Source organism: Triticum aestivum, chromosome 6A (assembly GCF_018294505.1).
Source record: "Triticum aestivum cultivar Chinese Spring chromosome 6A, IWGSC CS RefSeq v2.1, whole genome shotgun sequence".
Taxonomy (NCBI): domain Eukaryota; kingdom Viridiplantae; phylum Streptophyta; class Magnoliopsida; order Poales; family Poaceae; genus Triticum; species Triticum aestivum.
The window spans coordinates 160,377,329-160,390,694 of NC_057809.1; positions in this window are offsets into that span (position 1 = coordinate 160,377,329).

The following is a 13,366-nucleotide window of genomic DNA, read 5'->3' on the forward strand; positions in this document are numbered from 1 at the left end:
TGAACAGGACCCCGATCGATCGAGCCGGTTGGGGCTGGATGAACAGGACCCCGTGGAGGGCTGGATGAACAGGACCACCCCATGGAGGGCAGGATGAACAGTAGACGGTGGAGGGCAGGATGAACAGTAGCCCGTGGAGGGGTGGTTGAACAGGAGCCCGTGGAGAGGGTTGGTTGAACAGTAGCTGGTGGAGTAGCGCGCGGTGGAGGCTGGATGAACAGGAGCCCATGGATGAACAGTCGCAGGTGGAGGCTGGAGGAGGTCGACGGTGGATGAACAGTAGCTCGTGGAGGCTGGAGGGGGTCGACGGTGGAGATGAACAGTATCCCGTGGAGTCCCGTTTTGCGGTACGCCACACCCCTCCCGATGAACAAGACCCCCATTTCGACCGTAGCGCTCCAACACAAGTTCGTTTCGTCCGTTTTGCGGTACACCACACCCCTCCCGATCAACAGGACCCCCGTTTCGACCGTAGGAGGTCCGTTTCCTCCGTATTGCGGTACGCCAGACCCCTCCCAATGAACAGGATCCCGTTTCGAACATGGCCGGTCGAACACAAGGCCGTTTCCTCCGTTTTGCGGTACACCAGGCCTTGTTTCCATCACCTGTTCCATCCAAGCCCTCCCGATGAACACGACCACGCATTCCGTTCCGACCCAGCCGGTTGGCTCCCACGTGTTCCGTTGCCTCCCCATGAACATGACGCATTCTGTTGCCTCCCCATGATCACGACGCATTTCATTGCCTCCCCATGAACATGACGACGACGCTGTTTCTGCATTCCGACCCAGCCATGTACACGAGCCCTGGCCGTACGTATGCGCGAGTAGGCGTTCGAGACCCCGCCCGTATGTACACATACGTGGCCGTATTTTCTTTCTTGCACCATGGCCGCTGTACGTACGTGTACATGCTACGTGCGCACCTCTACTATGACACATGCGCGCCTCTACTACGACACGTGTGCGACTCTACATCGACCAGTATGTACGTACACGTTCGCGACCAGAATGACAACGCTACGTACGGTTCGACCAGGTGGGTCCCGACTGTCAGGCACTTCCTTGCCTGCAAAGATGTAGTTGGTGGGTCCCAGCAGTCAGGGGGCGAATCATTTTCTTGCCCGGACGCACTTCCTTGCGTGCGAAGATGTAGTTGGTGGGTCCCAGCAGTCAGGGGGAAACATTTTTTTTCGTGAAATACAGTGGCCCGTCCAGTGGGTCCCAGCTGTCAGGTGGAGGAATCATTATTTTCCGCGTAAATAAGGAGGCCCTTCCTTGCTGCGGCCGTGGACCCAGCTGTCAGCCTCTCCACGTATAGTCCACGTCCGATGGAAGTCGTTCCTTGACCACGTTGACCATGTCGCGCCGAGAGCACCAGGGCGGTGGACGGCGGCGAGGCCTAGGAAGGGGACGACATGGAGGAAGGGAAGACTCGGCAGTTGTTTCCCACGCGGAGGGGAGTGCGACTGTACGAGGGTTTACTAGTTCGTCTGCCGTCGCCGGAGAATAATAGCAGGTGTGGGTAAGTAGAGGGATGGCTAGGCCAGCGATGGGAGTACAGTCGGGCGGTGAGGCCTGCGCGGCAGCACAGCCAGCTGCGAGGAGGAGGGAGCAGGCAGTCCCGCCGGCGCTTGTTTGAGCGGCTGGAGCAGGAAGAGCAGAGATTGAAGAAGCACGATGACCGTTGGATGGACATCCAACAGTTAGTGCTTGTGCGTCAACCTTTTTTTAGGAAAGCCTCAAATCTGTGGAAAACAACATACAACCCATCTGCCATTATTTCTAATAATTTATAGCCCATTTGCTAATTCTTAAGGTTTTTTTGGAGCCCATATTCTTTTTGTTTGCATTACAACCCATATTGTGGCAACGGTTAGAAAATTATACGAAATTTTGCATATTTCAGTGCGGTCCGAACTGTTTTTAATCCCGAAATTTCGACTCACATTCAAACTGATTTTAAAAATAAATGTATATCAATATAAAATCCAGAAAATTCTCCACGCATAAAAATTAATGTAATTTAAAATCTTGAAATGAAAAAAGATATTTGAAACTAATTGCCGGTTTGATGTGTTTTAAAAAATGTACAACCCATTTCTTATTACTGATGGTCCATTTTCTCGGCCAGCCGAATGAAAGCTCTCCTCGTCTTGAAAGATTTGCAGCCCAACAGGCCTGACAAAGCGACTTACTTGGCAAATCACAAAAAACTTGGCTGTGGCCGTGGACCCAGCTGTCAGCCTCTCCACGTACAATACTCTTCCGATGGAAGTCGTTTCTTGACCATGTTGACCACGCCGCGTGGAGAGCACCACAGCGGTGGACGACGGCGAGGCCTAGGAAGGGGACGACGCGGCAATGGAAGCCCGCACGGAGAGGACTACGAGGGTTCACTGGTTCGGCTGCGGTGTGAGGCTGTCATCGCCGCAGGGCCTGGACAGCGGTGGGAATAGTAGGGGGCGGTGAGGCCTCTGCGGCAGCACAGTCGGCCACGGGAGGCAGGAGCATGCGGCACGACCGGCACTGCTTTGGGCGGCTGGAGCAAGAAGACGAGAGGTTGAAGAAGCACTACGGCCGTTGGATGGACATTGTACGGTCACTGGAGCTAGAATCGTTCATATTGACTAAGTTGACAAAGCCCTTCCTCCCCGTCAACTTAGTAGGCCTACAAGTCAGCCTCCCATGAAGGTGGGTCCCAGCTAGCCGGGGGAGTATTCATTTTTTGTGCGTAATAAGGAGGCACTTCCGATGGGTCCGAGCTGACAGCGGGGGGAACGTTTTTTCGCGAAATACGGTGGCCCGTCCGGTGAGTCCCAGCAGTCAGGGGGAAATGATTTTTTTCGCAAAATACTGGTGGCCCGTCCGGTGAGTCCCTGCTGTCAGGTGGAGGAATCATTATTTTCCGCGTAATAAGGAGGCACTTCCTTGCTGCCGCCGTGGACCCAGCTGTCAGCCTCTCCACGTACAGTCCACGTCCGATGGAAGTCGTTCCTTGACCACGTTGACCACGCCGCGCCAAGAGCACCAGGGCGGTGGACGACGGCGAGGCCTAGGAAGGGGACGACGCGGAGCCGGTGAAGACGCGGTAGTGGATGCCCACGCGGAGAGGAGTATGAGGGTTCACTCGTTCGGCTGCGGTGTGAGGCTGCCGTCGCCGCAGAACCTGGCCAGCGGTGGGATGTAGGATCTTGAAGTAGATGTGTCTAGAGGGGGGGGTGATTAGACACTTAGTGCTGAAGTTGCAATTTTTAGGCCTTTTTCGGTTCGAGTGGAGTTTTAGGCACAATTTCAACATACACAATACATATCAAGCAAGCATGCAAAGAGTATATGAGCAGCGGAATGTAAAGCATGCAACTTGCAAGAATGTAAGGATAAGGGTTTGGAGAATTCAAATGCAATTGGAGACACGGATGTTTTTCCCGTGGTTCGGATAGGTGGTGCTATCCTACATCCACGTTGATGGAGACTTCAACCCACGAAGGGTAACGGTTGCGCGAGTCCACGGAGGGCTCCACCCACGAAGGGTAATGGTTGCGCGAGTCCACGGAGGGCTCCACCCACGAAGGGTAATGGTTGCGCGAGTCCACGGAGGGCTCCACCCACGAAGGGTCCACGAAGAAGCAACCACCCACTAAGGGTCCACGAAGAAGCAACCACCCACGAAGGGTCCACGAAGAAGCAACCTTGTCTATCCCACCATGGCCACCGCCCACGAAGGACTTGCCTCACTAGCGGTAGATCTTCACGAAGTAGGCGATCTCCTTGCCCTTACAAACTCCTTGGTTCAACTCCACAATCTTGTCAGAGGCTCCCAAGTAACACCTAGCTAATCTAGGAGACACCACTCTCCAAGAAGTAACAAATGGTGTGTAGGTAATGAACTCCTTGCTCTTGTGCTTCAAATGATAGTCTCCCCAACACTCAACTCTCTCTCATAGGATTTGGATTTTGTGGAAAGAAGATTTGAGTGGAAAGCAACTTGGGGAAGGCTAGAGATCAAGATTCATATGGTAGGAATGGAATATCTTGGTCTCAACACATGAGTAGGTGGTTCTCTCTCAGAACATATGAGTTGGAATTGTGTATGTGTTCTGATGGCTCTCCCCACGAATGAAGAGGAGGTGGAGGGGTACATATAGCCTCCACACAAAATCCAACCGTTACACACAGTTTTCCAATCTCGGTGGGACCGAATCAACAAACTCGGTCAGACCGAAAAGGTAAACCTAGTGACAGTTAGAGATTTTCGGTGGGACTGACATGCAACTCGGTAGGACCGATATGGTTAGGGTTTGGGCATAACGTAATCTCGGTGAGACCGATTACACAAACTCGATGAGATCGAGTTTGGTAATAAGCTAACTAGAGAGTTGGTCAGGTAAACTCGGTGGGACCGATTTGCTCTTTCGGTGAGACCGAAAAGTTACAAAAAGGAAACAAAGAGTTTACACTGCAATCTCGGTGGGACCGATTCGCTCTTTCGGTGAGACCGAAAAGTTACGAAAGGGAAACACAGAGTTTGCAATCCCATCTCGGTGAGACCGAGATCCCTATCGGTAGAACCGAATTGCTAGGGTTTGGCAGTGGCTTATGACATGTGAAACTCGGTGGCGCCGGATAGAAAGAATCGGTATGACCGAGTTTGGCTTAGGGTTTAGGTCATTTGTGGAAGTGGGAAAGTAGCTGAGGATTTTGGAGCATATCATTAAGCACATGAAGCAAGAGGCTCATTAAGCAACACCTCATCCCTCCTTGATAGTATTGGCTTTTCCTATGGACTCAATGTGATCTTGGATCACTAAAATGTAAAATGAAGAGTCTTGAGCTTGAAGCTTTAGCCAATCCTTTGTCCTTAGCATCTTGAAGGAGTTCCCACAACCTTTAGTCCATGCCACTCCATTGTTGAACTTATCTGAAACATGCTAGATAGAAATGTTAGTACAACAAGAGATATGTTGTCATCAATTATCAAAACCACCTAGAGAGCACTTGTGCTTTCATGGGAATAGTAGGGGGGCGGTGAGGCCTCCGCGGCAGCACAGCCGGCCACGGGAGGTAGGAGCAGGCGGCACGACCGGCGCTGCTTTGGGCGGCTGGAGCAAGAAGACCAGAGGTTGAAGAAGCACTACGGCCGTTGGATGGACATCGTACGGTCACTGCAGCTAGAATCGTTTATATTGACTAAGTTGACAAAGCCCTTGGTACATCAACTTAGTAGGCCCACAGGTCAGCTACCGAAACGATGCGCCCCAGATGTCAGGGGGAGGAATCATTTTTTGGGCGGGTGAAGCTAGAATATTCGAGATTGAAGAAGAAGCACGGCATCCGTTGGATGGACATCCAACGGCCACTACTGCTAGAACCGTGTGTTGACTATAAGTTGACAAAGCCTTACATACGCGTCAACTCTGTTTTTTAGGGGACGCGTCAACTTAGTAAGGCCAGAAGTGTGTGGCAGAGAACTTATGGCCCATTTGAGATTTGTAAGAATGTGTAGCCCATTTTTGAATTATAATGGAATTTACTACAGCCCATTTACAATTTGTTAAAAGTACAACCCATTTCAACGAACCGTTCAAAACATAATTCAATAAAATTTCCCACATTTTGATGGGATCCGAAATATTTTTATCCCGAAATTTCTAGTCAGATTAAATACAATTTCAATATAAATTTATATTACATAAAAATCCAACGAAACATTGCGCTCGCAACAATTAATGAAATTAAAATTTTCAATATCCAAAAATAATATTTTATAAAGTAATCACGTGTTTGGTGCATTTTTTTATAGTTAGTGCCCAGCTTTTATAATTACATCCCATTTATTATTTCTTAAAGCCCATTTTCTTGTTAAGCCTAATGCATCCCTCCTAGGAAAGATTTGCATCCCAGCGGGGCAGAGAATAGCAACTTGACCTTGCCTGGGTATTCCTAAAAAAAGTATAGCTCGGCTAGCCATTTTCAGCTTGAAAAAATTAATATCTGGGCTGGATATCTGGCCTGGGCTAGACGGGCCACAACCCGCCCAGTTAATACCTGCAGCGATGTTTTCATTGTTGTTCAGAGGAGAAAAATTAATAACTGGGCTAAACATCGAAAAACTCTGCAGTGCTCACACCTCAAAAACACAAATACAGCTCGAGCTGGTTGGTCCCAGTTGTCGGCTGCTTCTTGTGCAATTCTCTCGTTTATTGACTAGTACTACATAGGTTGAGAATGGTGTGGGACCGTGATGTCAGGAAACCAGGGGCAAGCAAAATAAATAACTCCAGCGAGCGCTTCCACCTCTGCCTCGTTATCTCCCGTGGAAACCCCTTTCCTCCCTTTTTTTTGCTCGGGCAAGGACCAATGCATGCAGCACGTCCATGCGGTTATTAGGCAAGAAATAAAAGCGCTTTGCATGCTATGAATTACGATGGCCTGCATGGGTAGCTAATAAGGCATCCACTTAACTGCTGTGATTAAATGTTGTGTTTAGAAGAGAGAAATATTCTTCTTTTCCACCAATTTGCTTGCACCTAGGTCGTGATGCACCTTCTAATACGACTTATTCACCTAGACGGAGGGAGTACAGTTTTATACACACACACATATATATATATATAAAATAAGGAGGCACTTGCATACGTGAGGCTATGGACCTAGTGGGTCCCCATTGTCATCCTCTCCAAGTAAAGTCATCTCCTCGCCCATGCGCGCTTTCCGCCCGAAACAGTCAGTGCCGCCCGCCCCGCTTCCCGGTGCAGGCGATTGCTCCGCCTTCAAACAACACAAGTGCCGTCCGTCCGTCCATCTGCCGCCCACATTAATGATACGCGGTTGCCGAGGCAGCTACTCTGGCGCCACACGTCCGTCCCTCCACCCGCCCATCATTGCTATATAAACTGCTGCGTTGGCCATAGCCGCAGTCATCCGCATCCGTTCCCTTTCTCCTGTCCACACCACTACTGCCCACCATGGCTTCCTCGCGCTCCAGCGCTCTTTGGGACGGGCGGACGATGGACCACAAGGAGATGGTAGCCATTGCTGCCGAGCGGCTGGCCGGCAGGCAGCCGGAGGACGATGACGTCCTAGTGGAGAACATGGTAGTCGATGATCCGGTGCCAACCCCCTCCTCCGCGCCATCCTCGCCGGTGCATTGCACCATGACCATCGGTGAGGCCCGTGTCCAATATATGGACAGTGTGAGGCAGATGCGTCAGGAGCAGTTCCAGGAGGCGCAGGCCGACACCGCCTACAACCACCATCTCCTCCAGGAGCACGTGCAGGCGGAGGAGCAGATCGCCGCGGAGCGGGCGGAGCAGGAGGCGTTGCTCAACTCGTACCGCTCCGCCCGCAAGGGCCGCCTCGAGCGCTGGCAGTACCGCATGCGGGTGCAAGAGGCTGCGACCGCCTACAAAGAGGCTAGCAAAGATGGCGATGAAGCGGGCGAGGCGCTGTTTGGCGAGACCGAGGACGAGGCAAAGGACAATGCCGGCTCCGACGAGTCCCCGCTCCGCTGGCGTCGACGAGGCCCTACTCCGCTGAGGCCCCACAGTGCCAACAACGAGGGAGAGGACACTGCCGGCTCCGCCGAGGCCCCGTCCCGCCAACAACGAGGCAGAGGACATCGCCGGCTCAGCCGAGGCCCCACCCTGCCGGCAACGCGGGGGAGGATTTCCACCGCTCCGCTGAGGCGCCGTCCGTCGGCAACGAGACAGAGGACATCGCCGGCTCCGCTGAGGCCCTGCCCCGGTGCCAACGAGGCCACGCCACACAGAAAATGAGGAAGAGTAGAACACGGTAGGTCGCCGCTGCTTGGGTCCAAGTAAGGCCACCGCTGCTACCCTCTTGTTGAAGCCAAGCTAGGCGGGTTGACCATTGACGTCCGGTTAGCTTCTTGGCGGTGACGCGGAGTCGGGAGTTCTGCTGGAGAATAACGCTGCTTCTACTTAACTGCTGGTGCAGTTGGCTGACTGACACATGGGCCCAACATGCCACATGTCAGTTACGCAACTGCACCTACAGTTAAGTCACTGAAGCTTCTGTTCGGCTCAGCGGGACACAGGTGGGTAGCTTCGGTTAATTAATTATACCTCCAGCGCACCCCTTTTTAGTTGAAGAATGTATGAAATGTAATGAAATCTGGCATGTTTATATGAAATCCGACCGTGTATGAATGAATTTATTTCGATTAGTTTGAATTCCTGTATCACTGGCATTGGATGAACATGCAAAACAATACGTACTAGCATTATTCCCAGGGTGATCACCTCGTTTGCAGCAGTTTCACATGTACTCCCTCCGGTCCTTTCTAGTCTGCATACAAGTTTTGTCTGCAGTCAAAGTATCTCTACTTTGACCAATCTTATACAAAAAAGTATGCACTTTCACAATGTGCGAAGTAAAAAGGAACAGAAGGAGTACAAAGAGTTTGAGCAACTTTTTAGCGTTTCTGTACATTGCAATCAAACACACAGGCCTAGCAATTCATAGAGAACATTCAAAACAATCGATGATTATGCATCTCAGCGACTCACATGTCAAAGGCAATATTTACTTCACAACTAAAGAATAAAGAAAAAATTGATCGACGCTGCTAACAGCAAAGGGCGTCCCATTCAAAAATATCAAACACATGTCTTGCTAAAATCAATGAGCAAAATTTGACAAGGTTGTCCCATTCCAAAATATCAAATGCCTACGATTGTGGAATGGGCAGGGTTTGCCATCAGTTTGGACATTGACATGGCACCTCGTGCTAAATAAACCAACTGTTCTTTTTGTGTAGTCCCACCAAAATCAACCAAATTCGCGCGTAGCTTGTATGATTTAGCCCTTATATGTTGCAACGCCTTGAACTTATCGGCACCTCCTTTCTTGTGGTGGAAATGAATGATTTGATGTATTCATGAACATTTTGTGCAGTTCCCATTGAAATCAAGCCGAGCACCCCTGTTTGCACAAATACAAAAAGTGATTAGTATAGAGCAAACTGTACTATGAATTGACAGTTTCAACAGGCACATACATGGTCCATGTAGATCACACTTTTAGAAAAATGGAACGCACCAGAAAGAATCCTAGAACAACATTGTACTCGCGCATCACAGCAAAAAATGGAGATTTTGTCAGTCCTTCTGAGCTGAAGTTAGTTTGGTACTCCATATCCTTCTGAGCTTCTTCATCCTGGCATAATCGGAACTAGTCACTTCATGTACTCCATATTCTTCTTTAGAGGAAGATGATCCTGTTGTGCAAAGACAAGAGGACTACTAAATGCTAGCATCACTGTTTGCTCGAAAAAAGGAAAGGAAATATTTAAAACAACACAGATGAAGCACTTCTCAAGGACAATACCACTTTTTCATGACAGTATCTAAACAGTAGCACAACACCAATAGATATGACAAAGCTCAATCATATGGATGAAATCAGTGTGCGAGTACCAACCTTTGTCAGGAGGCTTATTGTGTAGAGCATACAGATGAAGCAATTCTCCAGAACCATCTGTTGCTATCTACGGTGGTGGCCATGCTTACTATATACTCCTCGATTAGTTTAATGTTTCCAACATCTTCTTGTGCAGCTCCGCTAAAATATATGGTATCTTCAAAGAAGATCCCTGTTTGCACAAGTAGAGATAATTACATATTACATTAAGAGTGGCATTAAATCAGTGGCAAAACAATTGCTCGTTCCAGCCATAGCAATAAATTAAGATGCAAAACTATATCATTACTTGTGTCATCATAGTTCCAGTGCTTCATTACAGCACCAGGAGTTGATTTTTGTTTTTCTTCCCCTTGTTCTTCCCCTTCATCACTTGGTTCAATAACAAACAAGCTTTGCCTTCAATGTAAGATTTGGCATGTCAATTAGGGAGGACAAGTATAGTACTAAACTTAATTTTCTAATGAAAGTGGCAAAATACAGGCCAACAGTTGTGAAATATCCTTATCTTACCTCAATGGGATATTACGGTGCACATACAGATTGGAAGTCTTGTCTCCATTTGTGCAGTTCACTAAAATCAAGCAACATTATCGTACAAGTAGCACAACATATGAATGCACACTGCAGAATCATGTGAAAGAAGGCTAGTACTGACCACTCATGATGCGGAATTCAAACAACTCACAAGAAGAAGATCTGAACCAAATTCGCCTTAACGGATAGGAAGTAAGATCTCCTCTTGTGTAGTTCCACTAAGATCAAGCAATCAAGCAATGTTGTCGGTGTGACATTTTGGTTGAACTGCACAAAACACTCTTAAAACAAAAGTGTTTTGTGCAGTGCAACAAAAGGTCACAAAGGCAACGAGGTGAAGCAGATAACCCTGTTTACACAAAGGTGTAAAGGAAACAATTAGTGGTCAATAACGGTGGATGACACAGAAGCCAACAAAAAGAAGCATCTACCTTACCTAAATGGGAAAGAAAGCAAGACAGTAGCATTTCTCAAACAGTGGCATTGATTAATATTAACATAGAGTATTAACAATAAAATTTGTTAAACATGTAATTTGCTTTTAACTGTGGCATTGCATCAATTTTCCAGCGGCATTATTAGAGGGTGTTTGTTTACAGGGACATTTTGGTGTAGGTACTAGAAAAACTCCGTGTCAGTCCCATCTAAACCAAAGAGGAGGGACTTTTAGGGACTAAAAGTGGGCATTTGGGACTAAAGAAAGAAGACCCCGAGGGAGTCTTTTTGGGTCTTTTTCCAACAGTTTCCCCTGCCACGCACCGCACCTTGTCTCTATTAGTTCATTACTAGGGGTAACATGGTCTTTTAGCATGTCATTTAATAACCTCTAGTCCATGTTTTGTCCCTGGAACCCAGCAGGTAGGGACTAGGGAGTTTTTAACCAAACAGGGCCTTAGATTAACAACAGCTAATGAGTTGCACGGGACAGTGGACGCACCAGCACCATGTGCATCTACCGATGTACTATGGTCATGCACAGTCTGTTGCAACAAAGAACAAACAACCAAGGAGCATATTTGTGTTGGTCCCAGTTTTGTTATCTTTAGACGCCTTTCCCTATGTGAGCGCAACAAATCTAGTCCTGCTCAAACTCTACAGCCATGTCCCTTCCTTTCCTTTTTGAAAAAGTACTTTCGCCCCTTCCTTTCCTCTTTGAACCACGTCCTAGATTTATGCGATACAACTTTCCCCACAACTTTCCCCCATTCCTTTCCTCTTTGAACCACATCCTAGATTAATGCTATACAACTTTCCCCCTTCATTTCCTCTTTGAACCACGTCCTAGATTCATGCTATATACAACTTTCCCCACTACTTTCCCCCACTCCTTTCCTCTTTGAACCACGTCCTAGATTCATGGTATACATGCAGCTAGAGCAATGCATGTGGAGTAAGTAAATTATACCTTAAGGTTCTTGGGGCGTGGTTCGGTGGGCGACGGGACGACGGCAAAGAAGAAGGGGTCGGACGCCCTCCCGCGCCGCCGCTGGGTGGAAAGTGAACAACTACAAATGTGGACGTATCCAGAGAAACTTTAGATCTGGAGAGGGCGAGATAGTGTGAAGAGAGCAACTACAAGTGCTGAGGCTCCAGCGGGAGAGGGCGAGAGAGTGTGAAGAGAGCAACTACAAGCGCTGAGGCTCCAGCGTGTATATATATACTGGAGAGAGAGTGTGAAGTGTGCAAACCCTAGAAAACATTTTGACCAGTCAAAGAATCCTCCTGGCACAAATTATGCTCAAGTGTAGTTATCGAACCTGAGACCTCAAGTTTGATGAGCGAACAGGCTAACCAGCTACACAACCCTCCCGTTATGTTCAACGAGAGGGAAATAACCTTTTATACATTCCTGCATTCGTGTGACAAGCATGTCGTGTTTTTTGTGTGTGTGGGAGTCATTGGGATTTCAATCATAATCGTGTCATGTGGCTTTGGTGGTAAGACTATCCACAGTGGTGCAGAAATAATGCAGCCTTAGTCACCTTACCTCTCTCCATGTAGTGCGTTGGGTCCCACCAGTCAGAGGGTGAAACAAACAAATTAATAAGAAAAAATAAAAGTGCCAGTGGTGTATCTTACCTCACACATCTCGCTACTGCTCGGGAACACTGTCTAATTGATCCCTCTGTTCGCTCACGTACTATTTTAAGTGAATCCTTATTATAACATGCACACAAATTTTGGGCACTTGTATTTGACTTAAGTCAGTGTGCCACCGTATCTCGTATACTTACTACTCCCTCCGTCTAGGTGTAATAAGTCACGTTAGAAGGTGCAACGGGACCAAGGTGCGTGCGTGTGTGTGTGTTAGAGAGAGCGACAGATCGACCTACTCCTACAGAGAGATGTTGTGTAGTGTACGATTTTAGCAGCGAGAGTCGGTGCATCCTCTTGTTTCCGGGCGTGTCCGGTAGGGACATGCAGACAACTGCCACGCCCGCTCCTGACCAGCCTGGCCCACTCAAAGCCCCTTCATCGCCCGCGCACGCTTCCCGCCCGAAACGGTCAGCGCCACTCCAAAGAATATGTGCTGCATTCATGCCCGGGCAGAGCGGACGCGACCTCTCACTGGCGCAAGAGTGATGGTTGCTTCGTCCGTCCAACTTACTGCTGGGTCTATGTGATTTGACGGCTCATTGGTCTTTATTACTGAGGTGGTAGGACTGTTGGATGTCCCATGCTTTCGGCGAAAGGAGGTATACTACTACTAGATTACAATTTTCTCCATTCTTACAGCGGAGGTGTGCAAGAGCAGTGAAAACACGCAGGCTCAGTGATTACATGGCCCACCTCACACTATCACCGTGTGACACCTAACTCTTTACATATTACTCCCTCCGTTCCTAAATATTACTAGATGAGTCCCCGCGCGTTGACGTAGAACAACGGTATATCTCTCTGTGCAAAATTATCGATTTCATAGAACAAAAAAAAACTCTACAACCGCATGACAAATGTGGTAGCCAAACTAAATAAACTCCCATCATCATTTAGATCATCCCACGTAAGGAAAAAAGATCAGCCAACTCCTACTGCATAATGGGATTATATTTTTCTTTTTGACATGTTAATGGGACTTAAAAGCTCACTTACATGCATGCTACCGGTGCATGCTTGCATGCAGACATGTTGATGTGATTTAAAACCCACTCACATGCATGTGGCACGGTATTTCTGCATGCTTTCATGTGGCTTAGTGCGGAGCCTCTCAACGTCAAGATCAGACGACTATTATGGACTGATTTACTTCATCTAACGACTACATCAATTTTGATGACGTGGCTCAAGGAGAGGATAGAGAATTCCTAGTAGTGGGGGCTAGCTATTACTAGTAGATATAAGTCTTTGTAGAGATTCCACTACATACGGAACAAAATGAATGAATC